This window comes from Corvus cornix, chromosome 3, assembly GCF_000738735.6.
Source record: "Corvus cornix cornix isolate S_Up_H32 chromosome 3, ASM73873v5, whole genome shotgun sequence".
In the NCBI taxonomy this organism is placed as follows: Eukaryota; Metazoa; Chordata; class Aves; order Passeriformes; family Corvidae; genus Corvus; species Corvus cornix.
Genome location: NC_047056.1, coordinates 14,242,252 through 14,258,911, shown reverse-complemented (window position 1 = coordinate 14,258,911; position 16,660 = coordinate 14,242,252). Strand labels below are relative to the sequence as shown.

The window sequence follows — 16,660 nt, the reverse complement described above, 5'->3', positions numbered from 1 at the left end:
CAAGACAAACATGATGTCATTTCAGTAGCAGAATCCCTTTGTGAGCCTCCTGGAAACAAATGTTTTGCATGAGGACTCAATTTTTCTTGTTCTGAATTAATTCAAACAAATTACCCTGCAGACTGTATTTGTGGTGAGCTGTTTTTGAGAAAGCCTTTTCTTGGGCTGTGTTTAGAGCCGAGACTGACTCTGATGTTTAGAAGCTGCAAAGGTTGTAAGCATGTGAACAGGTAAATGTATCAAGCAGAGCAATGTGCCTCAGTCTTCTGAGCAGCTGGGAAGAGCAGTGTCCTTCAGAGCTTCCAGCAGGTGTTTCCATCTTCTCTCCAAACTATTGTGCTCTCTATAAGAAAAGTATGTTGGCCTGGAACAGCAAAGCAGCTTGCTTTTCTTTCTTTAATTAGGTGATGACTTAAGATATTTACAGAGGAAAGAAGATAATTTGCTTAAGTAAAGCCAATTTACAATAGGGATGTTGATGACCCATCTTATCTCTTGGGATCTTTTTTCCCCTTCTACATCTGAACAGTCCCAGGTTTCTGGTTTGTCTAGTGCAGGAGCAAAGACAGAAGGCTGCCTCTGAGTGTCAGGGAGGGACTTAAGATATAAATCCAAATGACCTTACTGGGACTTTGACACATTTGCTTTCCAGCTGATTGAGAACATAGCCATGAGAAGAACGTGCTTGGGCATTTTCCACCTGCCCATTTGACGTAGGAGAAGAAAGAAACCATTCATTTCCTGACAGCATGTCTGAAAACTGGAGATGGAATGGTTATTTAATGTGTTTGGGTTTGGCAATCTGATTCACAGTTTTTGAATGCTTGTAGTTGCCAGTTCTTGATGCAATGCATTTTTTTATTCCATGAATAAAAAGATGCAGCAGACAAATCTTCAGAGTGTCAGAGCACACTGTGGCCTATACTCTGTTTTGTTCTACCTCTAATAGCAGGATAAATAAAAGTATTTTGAGGCCTGTCCTCTTCCATCAAGCTTCTGGGAAAGAAAAAAGAAAAGACGGGGAGAGGAGGTGGACAACAACATGGAAAACTTTATGAAATTGCTTATGGGTTTCCTTTTCATGTGAAATTTCCCTGAAATTTTCCCCATGACTCATTTCCTTTTTATTCCTTTTTAAGTCCGTAGTTTGGGCTTTTTAATTTTTTTTTTTTTCTTTTCAAAGACAAGTTGGTAGCTTTTTCTGGCCCAGTGTGATGTGGATTTTGCAATGGTGTATATTCATATGGACATTGCACTCCATTCTCTATATGGGCAGTTGTCCTCTTGTCTCTAATTTCTCTGCACAGCAAGGACAGGAAGCACAGAATACACAGGAAGCAAGGAATACTCTTCCACAGAAAACAGATATTAACCACATGTATTGTGTGAGTGAAGAGGTGGTGGGAAGCAGGTTTTATTTTAGCAGGTGTGTATTGATCCTTGCAAAGGTCCTGTGCTGAAAGAAGGTCAGTGAGGGAATTTGTAATGGTTTCATAGCTTCTGGCTTGCAGTTTTCAGTTCATGGTGATGTACATTCCCTGCTGGATATAGAATTTTCTAAAACTCATTCCCTGAAATGTGACCCACCATCTTCTAAGTAATACAGGCAGCTCTTTTCTGGATTGAAAACTTGTGTAATTAACTCCTTTTCCTTGTCCAGTGTGGGAGATTCAAAAGCTTGATAGAATATCAGTCTTTCACCGACACATGGTTATTGCTACTCAAAAATGGAACCCATAAATACTTGTATTTACTGCGAATCCATCTAGTCTGACCAAACTCCTGCACATGCTTAAAGCTCTACAATCTAATTCTCTTGCAAGGGAAAAAAATCAACACTCTCAGGGTTCTTGTTGTGCCGCTAAGATAAGGCTTACTTCTTTTGTAGAAATATCCACAAAAATGTATTCCTCTTGTGCCATTAGGGTTTAGTAAAACAATTCAGTGCATCTGAAGAATTGTAAGCTCTTGAGGATCTTGGCAGCGTTTCTTGGAATGTCTGATTCCATAGAAACTTGTGTGATCAGATCACCAAACTGAGTGCTCCTCACAGTGAATTAAGGCTGCTCCTCTCCCTACCCCAATCCAGGGTTCAGATAGATCAGTGTGAGTATTTTAAAAAATCATGTGATCTTGCTAGTGAAGCAAAATTATTGAAATTCTGGAAAATAAAGCATAAATACTTTAAGTAAAATTGCCTGTAGAGGTTAATTTGATTTTGATCTCTACACTGGTAGTATGTTTGATTTACACAAACACATACCGCTTCTATAACTAACTGTTCGCTTTTTTGAAACCTAAGCAGTCAAATGGAGAACCTTGAAATGAGAATGTCACTTACTCTTTAATTAGAAATATACCTACCTGCTCTGCTCTTAAGCAGTACAGTCCTCTTAAATGTTGAAAATTTCATGGTTTAGCATCCTTATCCTTTATGAAAAAAGAGCTTATCTTGTAGAGAAATTAAGCTGACTTCTTATCTAGACCCCTTCAACATCATTAATAGCGTAATTTCTTCTAGTTGGACAAATTGCTACATCTGAAACAAGTTCAGGATACTCAAAAAAAGGTCTCGAGAACAAACTGGAAACTGAAATCCAAAATAAAATTAAAATAAGTTAATAAATATAAAACTACCCCCCCCACACCTTCCTACCCCAATATAGCTAGAGAAATATCCCATGCATTAACTTAGAACTACCACATGATAAGATCTTGCAAATACTGAGAGAAAGTGGTATTTTCCTCAGCTGTGGCAGTGCTGTCTTAGTTCCCCTTTCTAAAATGAAGTGAATTTTCCTCCAGGAATAAGTAGCTGTGTTGCAGCTCACTTTCAATTGTGCATTTCCACATGTAAACTGTGAATTCTTAGCTTGTTTTGGGGTATCAATACATCTAAGTATTGATAGATGCTCTCTAACTGTTCCACCAGGTAGGAGCCCTGAACAAAAGCTTTGCAATCTCATTTCTGTGTTCTTGTCTCTGAACATAAAATAAATGCAAGGAGTAGTTGTTGAAAGGCCAACTTCTTCAAGATACATGCTCAGAAAGTCCCTTGTTAAGGTAGGAAAACTAAATTTCTGAGTTTGATCACGGTTTATTCTTTTGGATTACGAATAATTTGACTGGAGACAAATGTGGCTGTTCTTGAGCCATGAGAAAAATTATCCACTAAATGGAGCTGTCATGACAGAAGGAAAATTTTTGGAGTCAAAGTTACGTCTTTGACGACTGTACTAAGTAGTCCATTATTAAGGACTGGCAGAGCCTATTACCAAAACATGATATGTATCTGTACATAAAGAGTGTGTATGAAGCAAGAGGTTGGGATACTCATGGCATTAGTAACATCCTCAATTCTTGGGACTACTGGAGAGTACTGGCTTACCCTCACACCATAGTGAGTACACAATCTTTGTCTGATGCGTGTTTGATGTCCGTAGGTTACTTACTTTCTTTTATAATTTCTTTTGAAAATAGAACTGTGAAGCTGTCACAGCAGTGTTTGCCCAGTGTGCATCTTGCCTATGATGCTCTTTGAATACATATGATGATATGCAAAATAAGTTTGGCTGAAAAAATTCAGAAGTGTTTGTAATGTGTTTTCCTTGGCTGTTCATGATATAACATTACTTTTGTCCAGTTTATCTAATGAAGACTGAAGTTTTGTGGTTAGCTTGCAATTCTCTTTATAGATCAAAATTACTATATCAAAATACAGGGAAACCTGTTTGCAGACCAACTATTGTTGAATAGCATTCCATAAACATTTGATTAAGTGATCTAATTGTATCTTCTGGCTTTTAACTTTGAGGAGGACAAGTCCATGATAACTAAAATATCACCTCAATCTAACACAGGTTTTCCAAACTTGTGATGTTGATGGAAGGATCTTCCTTTGTATGTTCAAATCAGCAGGATCAAACTGAAAGAAAACTGAAGAGGGAGCTATTTTGCAGAAGCAATTAATTTTGCAAACAGGTTTTTTTTTCATTACTGAAGTTTGTTGTAATTCTGCAGATTTAGTGATTTCTTACATGTAAAGAAAAAAATGGCCATTTTATTGTCACTTCTTGTCCTTGACATATCTCAGTGTTAGTGAATCTGATGACCTGGCTCTTGAACTGATCTCTGAAACAGCTTGAAAGGGCTAAATTTCATTGCATTCTGAAATTCAGTTTAGAAATCCAAGCTGTGTGGGTCTACAGGGGTAAGCATGTTCTTGTAGAAAACCTTTCATTCCTAACAGTAAACTCTTCTAGGGCATCTTGTAGCTTTTTCCTTCACTCCCTTTTCTCAGAGGAAGAACTTGAAAAAATATTGCCTGCACAGTAATTTGCATTTGGAGGGTCCTAATGTCACAAAGATGTGAGGCATCCCTGAGGTTAAAGTGTCTCTTTAGCTTTTCCTACTGTGATTGCAAGTTTTACCTTGGAGTTCTAAAATATTAACCCCCTGTAGATCAAGCCTCCATGAAAATCAGCTGTATGTATATTTGGTGCTTCACAGGGAGAGAAAGTGCGGTTTTCTTTTGTGAAATTAGATTATAGGATGAGCCTACTGAAGGAGCGGGCTGGGATGGGGAATGAGGGAGAATAATTCCTGTGACCCAACTTAAGGTACTTATGTAAATGCCTAAAATGAAATGAGGGAAATCCTTCTTTGATGGATTGGTACTAGGCTTGGCAAATTCAAAATTGCATAAGGTAGTTTTGATCCAGGATTTTAAAGTCTGTACTACTTTGCTGGTGGGAAGCAGAAGGCAGCTAATTTCCTTTCAATTTAATCTTTTCTCAAAGATTTTTAAAAAGCAGAAACAACCAAACTCTTACTCCAAAAACACAGTAATGTATTGCAATATCCATACAAAAGAGGTGAAAGCTGAGTTAGAAGGGAATTCTTAAAAGTACTTTATTTAAGCTAAAACACTTGAAGAAACGTGCTCCTTTACATAAGCAGGTCTGGCTATGGAAGCTGCTTGTGGTTTAATGTTTCATCACAGTAATGGCAGCTTATATGTGCTTGCCAAGAGACCATTACTTTTTCTTCTCCTGCTCAGGCTCTTCCAGTGAAATATCTTTAAGGTGAGAAAATGCATATTTAACAGAACCTGTCATCACTGCCTTTGCAGTGAGAGAGCTTTGTGTGAACTTCTTACCCCATTCCACCAAGCATAATTGCTGATGTTTTCTGTGGAGCAAAGTTTAATTAAAAAAAAAAAGAAAGAAAAGAAAAAAGGATAAAATAAAACCAAGTAATAGAATTAGATGATTCACAAGGAGAGGTTTTAAAAGTGGCTTATGTAAATAATAAAGATTATTTGATTGTAAGTACTGTAAGATTCCACAAAAAATGTTTTCCTTTCTGTAAGGAAATAATTGGGAATGTTCATCTGATGTTGTTAGAAAATGGGTTGTTCTAGATACTTGAACAACTTGTTCTTGATACTTTGAGTTTTTTATTTTTATCCCTTAGTGATATTCCTTTCAAAGAACCAGCTGTACCTTTACCTCGACATCCTTTGCCTCATGGAAACAAATCAAAGAGCAGCACACAGTGGGACTAATGAGGACTACCCATGTGCTGTTTGACCTGTCAGCTGCTTCCAAACAGCGTTTATATGGCTATGTTATTTCATTGGCTTTGTATTACATTGGTTATGTATTTCTCTTTGAAAAGGGTGTTAAGTTGTCATACCATTAAACTAGTGAAGGTGGGGGAAGATCTAAAGATGCTGGGTTTGATGACTATTGCTAGCTTACCTTCCACAGCAGAAATTCTCAAAGGTGTCACTTTTTTGGTCTGTTCCCAAATCTCTATAGCAAAACTCCCCAAACAAGCAAAAGAAAACTTTGATTGCTTAGTAAGTATGCTAGTAATATCATTATTCAAAACTGAATTTACTGTATGTATTGCCCATAAAACTTTTCTAAATATTGATGAGGAAGGTTGTTTGCATTTCTTAATATCCAGATCCAGAGCAGAGGGAAAGTAAAGACTCAAAGAATAGTTTCACGAGCATTTGTCTTCAATTTGTTTTCCTCAATACTCTGTTCTGAAGTTCTCATCGATACGTCAGAATTAATAATTGGATTTAATTGCCCAGCAATCCTTGACATCACTTAGTCCAATGATTGATTCCTCTTACGGGCATTACTTTAATAATATATTTGTTTGATCCCAAAAGAAGAGAGCTTCTTAAAGTTGTTGTGAAAGGTTCTTTTCGTACTGTAATGGTTCAATGAAATGTTCAGCTGTGGCTGAATTGGAAAGGAAACACACGCTGTTGTAGCTTGTATCTGTGTGGAAAAAAATTTCAATATAATAAATCTTAGCTGTTGAAAACTCTGTGCTCAGCAGGAATCCATGTTTCCTCAAGTTGTTTTCAAATTTTCTCCTTACTGCATTTTGAAAATCCTCTTACAAGCAGGTCTACCCCTCCTTCTGCGAGTTAGTCAAGGATTCTTGGGAAATATGGGCGGTGGAAAACTCAGGCTCATCTACGCCTGAGTCAGTACATTAATCTTCTGGGGTTGTAATTGGTTTCAAATTGTCTTTGTTAGAAGGCATGTTGTTTAGCCTTGCTTAACTGGAGTGTACAGGGCTTTCCAATAGCTCTAGGCTTCCCCTTTGACATAGTGTGTTCCTTCATTCCCAATGCTGCATTGTTTTGATTCTTTCTGTCCTCTTTCCCTGGCTGTTCATCTGCAACAACAGCTGAAGCAGGTGAAAATTATTTGTGTGAGAAGAAAGTTTTGAATGTTAAGCAACTTTACATAAAATTTAAAAGTATATGTTTTAGCCTTGAGAAATTATGGCCTTCTAAGTTATTTGTGTTAATCCCAAGTATATAACTGATACTGTAACAGCCAGAGATTTTTTCTCACAGTGTATTTGTAGATACCAGTAGAAGTTGCAAGCCTTATCTTCTGTTTAAACTATGAAAAATGCATTATTAATCTTTAAATAAAACAATATAATGCTCTCTGCATTTCTAAGGAGAGCTTTTAAGGCTATCTACATATTAAGAGCTACCCTTATGGGAAGCCAGTGCTTCTGTATAAATTCAGATTAAAGTATATACAAGAAATCATACTCAGTGTTAGGCGTGGAAGCACTCAGAAGTGTCCACATATGTTCCCCTGTGGAAGTTGGCTTTTTTAGCTTAACAACCACAGCTAACTTTTTCAGAGATGTCACTGCCTCAATCACTGTTCAAGGTGGATCTGTCTGAGGTCAGAAGTCAGAATTATGAAGAGCAAGACCTTGCTTGTCACTGGGGCTCTTATTTCTGTGCTGTTGTGGAGAATTAGGTGTAAAATCCTGCTCGGTAGGACTTAAGACACAGGAGTGAGTTATCTTCGTTTGGTGCCTCCACTAGAATGGAAATTCCAATACTATTCATTCTGCCCATGATCTTGGAAAGTGGCATCCCTGCGTATTGTCTTGGGTTTATGCCTCTGGGAAAGACAGCAAGTTGACCCAGCTACCAGTTAATTAATTCATAACATTTTAGTAACGGGTTGGAACAATTTTCCTGTCCCTTATTTGATGAAGATAATGTAACTATAGTTTCTCTAAGTAGTTCCTCTGTATTTACTTATGTTAGCATAAATGAATGGCGTTAATAGGCTCCAAGCAATAGCATGTAATTTCAGGTCTTTGATCTCTGTGTTGCATCATTTGCTGTCACTACTCTTGCACTTGTTTATCAAGCTGCTTTTGATGGTCTTGCTGGCACCTGAACATCTCAGTGTGGGAGAATATAGTTGTCTCTTCCTTGCTCTGATGAAAAATGTCACTTAACTCTGGAACGTAAGAGTATTTCATAGTCAATGCTCTTATTTTTAATGCTGGCATTTCTGTGTTAACTTTGTACCTGTGTTTGTGATGTTTTTTCTTAACTTGAGCATGCCTTGTAGTCATACCTGAGGTGGAATAATTTTCTTGAGGCTGTAGTGTTTGAATGCAAAGTGTCCCAGTAAGTAAAAGCGTACTGTCCTTTGATTATTTGAAACCGCACTGAGAGTTTCAGCATCGTGTTTACTTTCAGGTGACATAGGGAGAGAAGCCTCAACCTGATGAGGAAGAGAGGGAAATGGAATGTCATAAGCAACTATTTTTGACAAGGGCATAATTTATAATTTCCTCAATAAAAATATCACTTCCTCAATGCCCATTGCAGTGAACTCATTTAAAGCATTTCAAGAGCTATGATTACATTTGAGAATCCATCTACAAATGCAACTAGAAAGATGTGTGTGCTTTCTCTCATGTATCCTTAGTCAGTTGTCCAGTTACTTACTAATGAGCATGTTTCATACCTTGAAGGTGAGTTCTTGCTTCCTTTTCTGTGATATTACTGTGCTAATCAGAAAGAGCAAATTCTTTCCAGGAATTCTGTGGTTTTGTATAATCTTCTTCCTGAAAGGTCAGGGCCCTTGATAAAAGGGGAAGCACACCCCAGGGTGTGTTTCCACTTGAAAATAACTGAGACAATACTAGGTCTTCTTGGAAGAGATTCTTGTAGCAGAAGAGAAAATGGGAAAAAAAAAAAAAAAAGGGAAAAAATATCCTTATAATGAATTGGTGGATCATTAAATCTTTCTGGCCCTAAAGAAAAGTCTAGATATGGCTGATGTTAAACTATATAAAATGACTATAAAAAATGCTGTGAGAAGATTCTTGATTTAGATATTTCTGGTATCATGACCTGCACAGTCAGATTTGGACAGTATCTTCCTTTTTCAGATAAGATTTATCTAGTGCAAAGATTGACTCATTGCATTTCCTCTTGGATTCCTGTTTTATTGTTATTTATTTTAAGGGAGAGAGGGCATACCAATAAATAACCTTCTCTAGACTATTTCTACCTTCTCTAGACTATTTCTAACTTGTCACCTGTTTCCTTTATCTTCCACATGTTAGGTTTGGTGTAGGTCAGGGTATTATTTATCTTTTGGCCTCTCATTCTCTAGGTATGAGCAGTGTAGTTTTCTGAATGATCTAAACAATTTTTTTTTTTTTTTTTTTTTTTTTTTTTTTGCTTCTGTGGTGTTTTAAAAGTTGTTCTTTTTGTTTCTTTCCCCTATTGCTTTTCAGCTTTTAAGGCACTTTTGTAGCAACATCAGTGGTACTGAGTCAGAGACTGGAAGGGAGGTCACTTGATCTGTAATGATGCCCCAGATGTTGTTGGGAGGCTCTTAATCTGTAGCTCTTGAAGGCTTTCCTTCTTCTCCCCCCTTTTTCCTAATAGCTCTTGTTAAGCCAGAGCATTGCTCACATGTGTAAAATCTGGTAGTCCCTGAGTAGCTGTAATCGGTTATTTCCCTGACTAGGTCAGTTGCTGTTCTATAATTATTTCGTGGATACTTTGTTCTTGGATTGCGTAGCATCTCTGTGTCTGCCACAGCATGTCTGCCTAAAGAATCTGCAACTGCCAAATGTGTTTGCAGCTGACTTGAAGCTCACATATTGTACATTGACTTGGTCTTTGTGGTGGGAAATGCAGCACCTAGTAAACCACTTCTAATTATTTTTATAAGCTCCTTTCTGTTCTGGCAAACTTTATTAGAAACTGAGTTTGTGTTTCAAATGAGCTACTATTTTACATAATAAAAGGCTAAAAAGCTAAAAATCTTAGTCTTAGATGTTGCTTTTTCCCCCGTTTGTCTTTTGGCAGCTTAGTAAATTATTGTATAAGCGCTGGCAGATAAACTTCCCCGGTTGTTTCAGCATTGAATTACTTTATTTAGCTTCTTATGCTGGTAATTTGTTTTAGGCTAAAATTGATAAATGTTCATGCAAAACATTTTGTTACTCATTTGTCAATAGCACTGGATCCTTTGCATCTAAATGCCAAAAAATTTACAAGTAAGAATCAAACGGTCGCTCACATCTTTGTAGGTGTTTGAGGGACCAAAGCCATTCAGCTTTAACAAGGAACGAGTTGCTTTATTGTACTATACTGATGAGACATTTTCTGGCTTTGAGAGCATTTAAGTCTGAAGAACAATGTCGTATAGAATCAGATTCAGTAGCCCTGGAAGCAGAGGCAACATGTCTGCATCAGGCTGCTGCCGTGAGAATCCCTGCTGAGCCACAGAGCTTCGTTAGCGCAAGTACAGATGGACCAACTCAGTTGTGCGTCTTCCCAGGCACAGCCTGCCCCCATCCACAGCACTATACCGATGCTTTACACCCTGAAATGCTCTGCTAGAAATGGTTTTGAAGACTTCAATCCACCCGAAGCCCTGGGGACATCCATTCGGAGTTCTGTCAGGAGAGAAAAGCTTCCCATTGTAGCTGATGGAAAGAGGGAATTACAGAGCTGAAGATGGGGTTAAAGCTACCCTTCTTAGCAGTGGTTTGGAATGTAATCTTAGAAATATCCAGATAGGCTGTTGACTGATCCTACTGGTGAGCTGTGCAAACGAGATGTGAAGGCTGCTGTCTGGAAGACTGAAAAGCACAGCAGATCTTCATCTCTGACTGTAGGGTCCTGAAGCAGAAATATTATTATTAGTTAATAGTGGGACGGTAGCTTGGCAACAGTGTGGGTTTGGACTTTGCTTTGGATATTGATCTACATAATGGATTGAAAACAGGATTTCATATTCAGAAATGGAGCAAATGCATATGAGCTCTTTCTGCTGCTTCTAGGGGGAATGAAACGTTTATAAATTTTCTGCAGAACTGCTGCATTTTTCTTCTTTTGCTTCGGAGCCTGCCAGGTAACCCATCTATTGTTTGTTCTATGCTTACCTTGGAAAGCAGCCAGCCTGTAAGCACAGCTCACTAGAAAACTACAATTTATGTGACTTTTAAAGTTGTTATAAACTTGTGATACTTGCTGATGTGTAAGTATGCTTCAGAGTGCTGTGTACTCCTGACACAAAGGCAGCCCTGCAAAATTTCAAGTTCTCAAATGGAATTTTCCAATTAAATGGCTAGAACATTTTTAACATTATTTGCAAACTGTTTTTTTCTTTGATATTTGTCTTGGAAATACATTTTTTAAAGCCTGAGGCAGTTGCACAGACTCAGAGGCTTGGCAGAGTTACATTCCATTGATAATAGCAATTTATCTTTATTATTATTATTTTTAAAAATAGTGACATAAATTTGTCTGTAGGTGCTGTTCTGCGTCTCTTGTCTAAGTACTGTTGAGCCAGAATGACTTACATGGTGGGCAAATGAAGACAAATGTCTAGTCTTTCTTTTCAGCCATTTAACAATTATGAGTAGATAAAATCCATAATTTGATCTTGCAACTGATTTTAGGTGGAAACTCACTGATTTCAGTAAGTTTGCTGTTGGGATTTTTAGCATGGGGCCCACTGAACTTGTACAGCATATTGTGTGCTCCTGAGGAAGAGAATAAAGTAGTTCAGCAATTGTTGCTGCTCTGTAGGTGATGACTGTCACAGTATAAAAGATACTAAAAAAGAACAAAGCTGCACTGGGTAAGAAAAACAAATCACACTGCAGTAATATCCATCCAGAATCACATTCATTTGCAGCATACATTATGGCTGGAAAAGGAAGAATTATTTGGGTTAATATGTTCCATTTTAAAACTGAGAGAAGTTTTTGTAAAGGATAGTCACAAATACAGAGCTCTCACTGAAACTTTCTCCAAGTTGGCTACCTTGCTTAAGGCCTCTGAAAGTCTGCTTTTACATCCCCCCCCTCTTTATTTTCATAATTGCACTCCCTGAATAATATGAGTTAGCATAAGCTATCATGCTGTTACTGTCCTGGTGATAGTCACTGGTTTTCCTAGGCTATATGAGTTTTATTTGTATGCCTTTCCTGTATTTCTTCTGAGTTGTTAACCTGATGAGAAAATTCTGTCTTGATGAGGGCAAAAAAGCCATTAGAAGTTCCATGGATGTCTCCTTCTCTAAAAGAGATTTTTAGTTCAGTGCCAGTGGCAGAGATTTAAAGATACTCCTCTGAAAACTACCAGTTTTCTATTTGAGTAACTGTTCTTCAGCATGAAGTCCTTTATTTCTGTTCCCCCACTGAGGATTTTATTGTGAAATAGACACTTCTGAAATTATAAATGTCACCTCTTCCCACCAAGAATAGCTCTGAACTAAAGTGTTGGGGTGCTCTTATGCAGGGGAATAAGAAATTGATTTATTGGTTTGTTTGTAACATCTCCAGTTACAAAGTGGAATATTTTATCTGTTTTTCATGATTTTTACTTGGATTTGTTATCCATCAGTGTTGGTCAGCTTTTTGGTCTGCTGTAGACTTTGAAAACCAGAGGACTCAGATTTGCCAGCTGTTGACCACAAGTAACTTTTCTGAAAAGTAGACTGGGCCTCAAGCTGACCTGCAGGTTTTATATGAAGTGCTTAATAAACCCCTAAAACTGACACTGCTCCATGTTTGTTGCAAGGTTATGTTGGTTTTTTGTTTGTTTCTTTTATTTAAAGATGAGATGGGAGGAATACAGCAGCTGTTTTTCATCTGCCAAACCTATTCTTGATGACTTGTCAGCCAGAGCACTCTATTTATATTGGTTGTTGTTTAATACAGGCTTGTGGGGCCCCAGCAGCTTGATGGATAATGCAGAGCACAACTCTATGCATGGAAAGCCATGAAGAAGTAATTCAAAATTATTTGTGTCTGTGCAATATGCATAACAAAAAAAAATGAGGTAGCTTTTGGGAGTAAAAGCTCTTGTGCAGTTCTTCCTGCAGCAAATTTGTCAATTCATCTAGATTTTCTGATTATAGTAAGGAATAAAAGCAAGCTACTTTTCCATAAATCATTGTTTCTTTTTTTTTTTTTTTTTTTTTTTTTCCAGGAAGCAGCTGTAGCTATTGCATGATACCCTCTTACAAATGATTTCAAATACCTTAGCTCAAGCTCTCATTCAAGCGTTATTGGTCTAATGGTTGTCTGGAGCAACAGTGGAAAGAGAACAGGTAAAGGAGGGTGAAAAAGCATCAGACTGATTTGATGTCTGTACCCTGACCGAATTATCTGCTTACAGTGTCTAAAGGCTGTACTGCAAAGAATCTCAGCCAGGATTTTTGCATTTGGAAAGACACAACTACTTGGAAGAGCAAATTCAATATTCTATTAATTTTTTTATTGAATTATAATAGTCAGATTAAGTCTTGGCAAATAAAAGAGATAATAAATCGTAAGATGCAGCAATAATCATATTTTATTTGTAATATTTACGGAAATTGCTCATTAAGTATTGTACTTTAGTGCATGTGTAAGCTAATATCTGCTATACTGTCAGGGGTGTGGCTTGTTATGATAATTACCTTTATTGCCCTATGCTATATTGTTTTATGATGCATGTATCTCTCAAGGTTTTTAAATGCAAGAATTGAAAAAAAAGGAAGTAGTTTTGGTGGTCAACTGCCTGTTTCTTCACATATTTTTTCAGTGATAGTGATCTGTGCCATATTTGTATGTTCCTTAAAATACTCAAGTGCCCGAGAGAAGGATCAGACATAAAATGTAGCTCATAAGGACTTCTGTGGAGACTGATGGAGCTTCTTGCCTGTGTTGCGTGGACTTCTGATTAGAGTGGATATCTCTGCAATTAATAATTCAGCTTCCTCCTGCCATTGCTTCCCCTAGAACCTCTTCTATTTCTGCAGTTCTTTTAACTGAGGCACGAGTGAGAAGTTATGTGATCAAAGAGGCGGGGTGAGTTGTAGATCTGGAAATACGACTGAGTCAGTCTACGCAAACTTGCTGCGAGCAAGTTTCTTTTTAAATATGCTGCTGCACAGAAACTAGTTTCTTGCTCTGGGTGCAGGAATTGATAAAAATTTCCTTTGAAATGCTGTTATGGAAGAAAACCATAAAATGCTCAAATAGAAAAAGCCTGGTGATTTTGTTGGACTTGAAACGTTCTGCTAGGATGTGTCATTTCCACTCAAACTTTGTTTGCTTGGCTGATGTTTTGTCGAGTGGGCACTGTGCTCAGATGTCTCATTATTTGCATCACTAAAGCTGGGAAGGGTTGTCCATCTACCTACTCTCTGGTCTAGATGATTTTGTTTAGTAACCTAAAAAAACAGTAAACAAGTGTAAGTTTGGATCATTCTTTTGCTGGTTTGTTTAATGGACTACTAAGTAGTTGGCAAATTTTGTTCCCCTCTTGCCCACCTCCTGGAACTTCTATTTACATCACCCGGATCAAAGGTTTTAAAAATTGTTTTGAAAATTGCATCTTCTGATTTGGAAATTATGTTTCCGAATGCAAAATTGAATCTTGGAGCTGGAATTTCCAGCTCACCTGTTTCACTTGCCCTGCTTGGAGGAAATGCAGAAGTTAAGTCAGTTCGTAGTTAAGTGCTGGCTTTCTTTGCAGAACTCTTAGAGAAGAGGCATCACTGGCTGTCTGTGTGAGTTTCTGCTGGACTTTAGTTGAAGATGTTTACCTTTTCTTCTGGAAGAAGCATTAAATCCACTTCCTAGTATTCCCCATTCAGTTTTTTAAGAGTAATGAATAGTTTTATTGCCCGTGCTGATTGAATGGAAACGTGCTGACCAGTGATCATACACTGTTGTTTTATTGGCACTGAAGAGAATTTATTTTTTCAATGGTGTAATAAAACCTGATTTCCTCACTTCATAGTACTAAGTGCTTGAAAATTTCTCTAGTTATCAGGCAGCTGGCTCTGTTTGTCAGGTAGTGTTGCTCAATGCTATGCTGAGGCTAAATTACATTGAACCTGGAAGATGAATTAACCTGTTTGTACAAGAACTTCGAATTAGCTAGGAGCTGTTAAGGAAAGGTGAATCATGTGGTGAGTCTTGACAATTCTGAAACTTCTAGATCTCTAAGTTTAGAAGTTCTTTGTTTCTTATCAGATAAACTTATTTTGCATCCTTTGCCCACTTACAAACCACTGAAGCAGTTGTGAAGAAAAGGTTTTTTGTAGAGAACAGGCTGCTTAAAACCTTTTGAAATCATCATCATCACATTAAGCTGTGGTTTGTCTGTCATTTCAGCTGTACCTTCAATAAAAGCATTTAGATGTTAAACAAAAGCCAAAATCCGATCACAAGAAGGTACCTTTGCTTTATGTTACTATGCAAACGTTTTGTTTGCATAGAATATCAAAATAATTTCAAGTAAATATTCTAATAAAAATGACGTTTACAAAAACTGTTTGGGAAAGTATTTTCTACCCTTGTGGCCAAGAATTTTTCAAATTAACTGAAATAGAAAGCAAAAATTGTATTTAAAGAATTATTGTTTCCAGTTACCTGGAGACAGAGCATGTTTTCCTTCTGCTATGGCAACAAGAACATGTGAAGTACAGTACCCCAATAACTTGGAGTTCTGCCATGAAATAGATGAAGAACTACAAGCCCAGTATGAGGGTGCTGTCTTTATCACTGTTTGCAGCTTTCAGTCTGAATTGTAAAATACTTTTGATTGTCTCCCTGCAACTCTGACCCACACAACTAGTGGAAAGTGGCTTTAAGATGCATAAAGGCCATCCTACATTCTAAATCCAGTGTTGAGGGTGATTGCTGCATTAGAAAGAGGTAGTTGTCAGCAGCAGTAAGAGAATAGTTCTGTACTTTGAAAATGCTTGGGTTCTATTCAGGCTTCCTGTCAAATCCTGTAATTCATTTCTTGGGTGTCTAATCTCTGACATGAGTAAGCTCCAATTTCCTTTGTTTTGAGATTTTTCACATTTGTTTTAGATCATTTTCCAAGTCCTTATTAAGTACTCCCTTCTTTGGCTGGTTTTTAATCATGTTTTGAGGTTACAGGCATGTATTTTGCATTGATTTGTAGCTGTTACTTGTTGAATGCAGATGTTAGATTTGGGATGGCTGACATCTCTTAGTTTTTTTCTAAGGTAGGTATTTAAGGGCTGAGGAATGCAAAAGGATGAAAATAGAGTCAGTTCCCTCTTGTCTTTGGTGGTAGGGGTGTGGAATGATAAACTGGGTGTGCAGAGCCTGGCCTGGCACAGCTGTGCCAACCTTGCATCCTCAACCCTTACAAACTTGTGCACTGCACTCCCAGCTGGATCTGCTGAAACTTTCTCCCTTTCTCCCCTTCATTGTGGTGGAGGTAATTCAGAGACAAAGTCACAGTCTATCAGTTATCCTAGGTAAATGCATGTGTAAAGATATAGAGTGTGTTATATAGAAGCAATAAGCAAAATGCGGTATTTATCACTCTAAAAATGTGGCTTTAAGAGTGATAAATGGCATTGATTGAAAACACACATGGTATCTTTTGTGTCTAGAAATAAACACCGCAGTGTTTAACCCACTGGAATGCACTATAACTTGTAATATATACACTGGAATGTAAAAGTACTGCTGGGTGCCTGTTGAAGAGGAAATTCAGAACTTCCTCAGGTCTTTTCCAAAGCTCAGATACTTTCATCTAAAACAAAGAAACGAAAGTGTTTATGAGACAGTCTTTCACAGAAAATGCAACAAAGTTTTTTTCCTTAAATCTTTGGTTGTGTGTAATAATTTGAGGGAAGGACCAGTGTAAACTGTGAAAAGGACAGCCCCTAAATAAGTGACCCACATTGCTTTTCTAAGAGTCTAGAAGGATAACAGAGCAGTGTCTCCTCTCGTTAGCTCTGGGGGTACCTGTGTGCACCTGGGTCAGGTGTTTGGAACTGGAACATGTCCTCCA

At 37.6% G+C, this 16,660-nt stretch overlaps 1 protein-coding gene across 4 annotated transcripts in view; it reads left to right on the top strand.

The window, feature by feature from the left end:
* LCLAT1 (lysocardiolipin acyltransferase 1) overlaps positions 1 to 16,660 on the top strand; it is a 113,200-nt gene that overhangs the window by 19,402 nt on the left and 77,138 nt on the right. For 2 of the 4 annotated variants that reach the window (XM_019282448.3, XM_010393505.4), the window contains exon 3: positions 12,821 to 12,941. The exons of 1 other annotated variant lie outside the window; for it this stretch is intronic. The gene's annotated coding sequence lies outside the window, so the exon portion shown is untranslated. Of the gene's footprint in view, positions 1 to 12,820; positions 12,942 to 13,501; positions 13,684 to 16,660 lie in introns of those variants that run through there. One more of the 4 variants, XM_019282447.3, reaches the window with a different exon arrangement.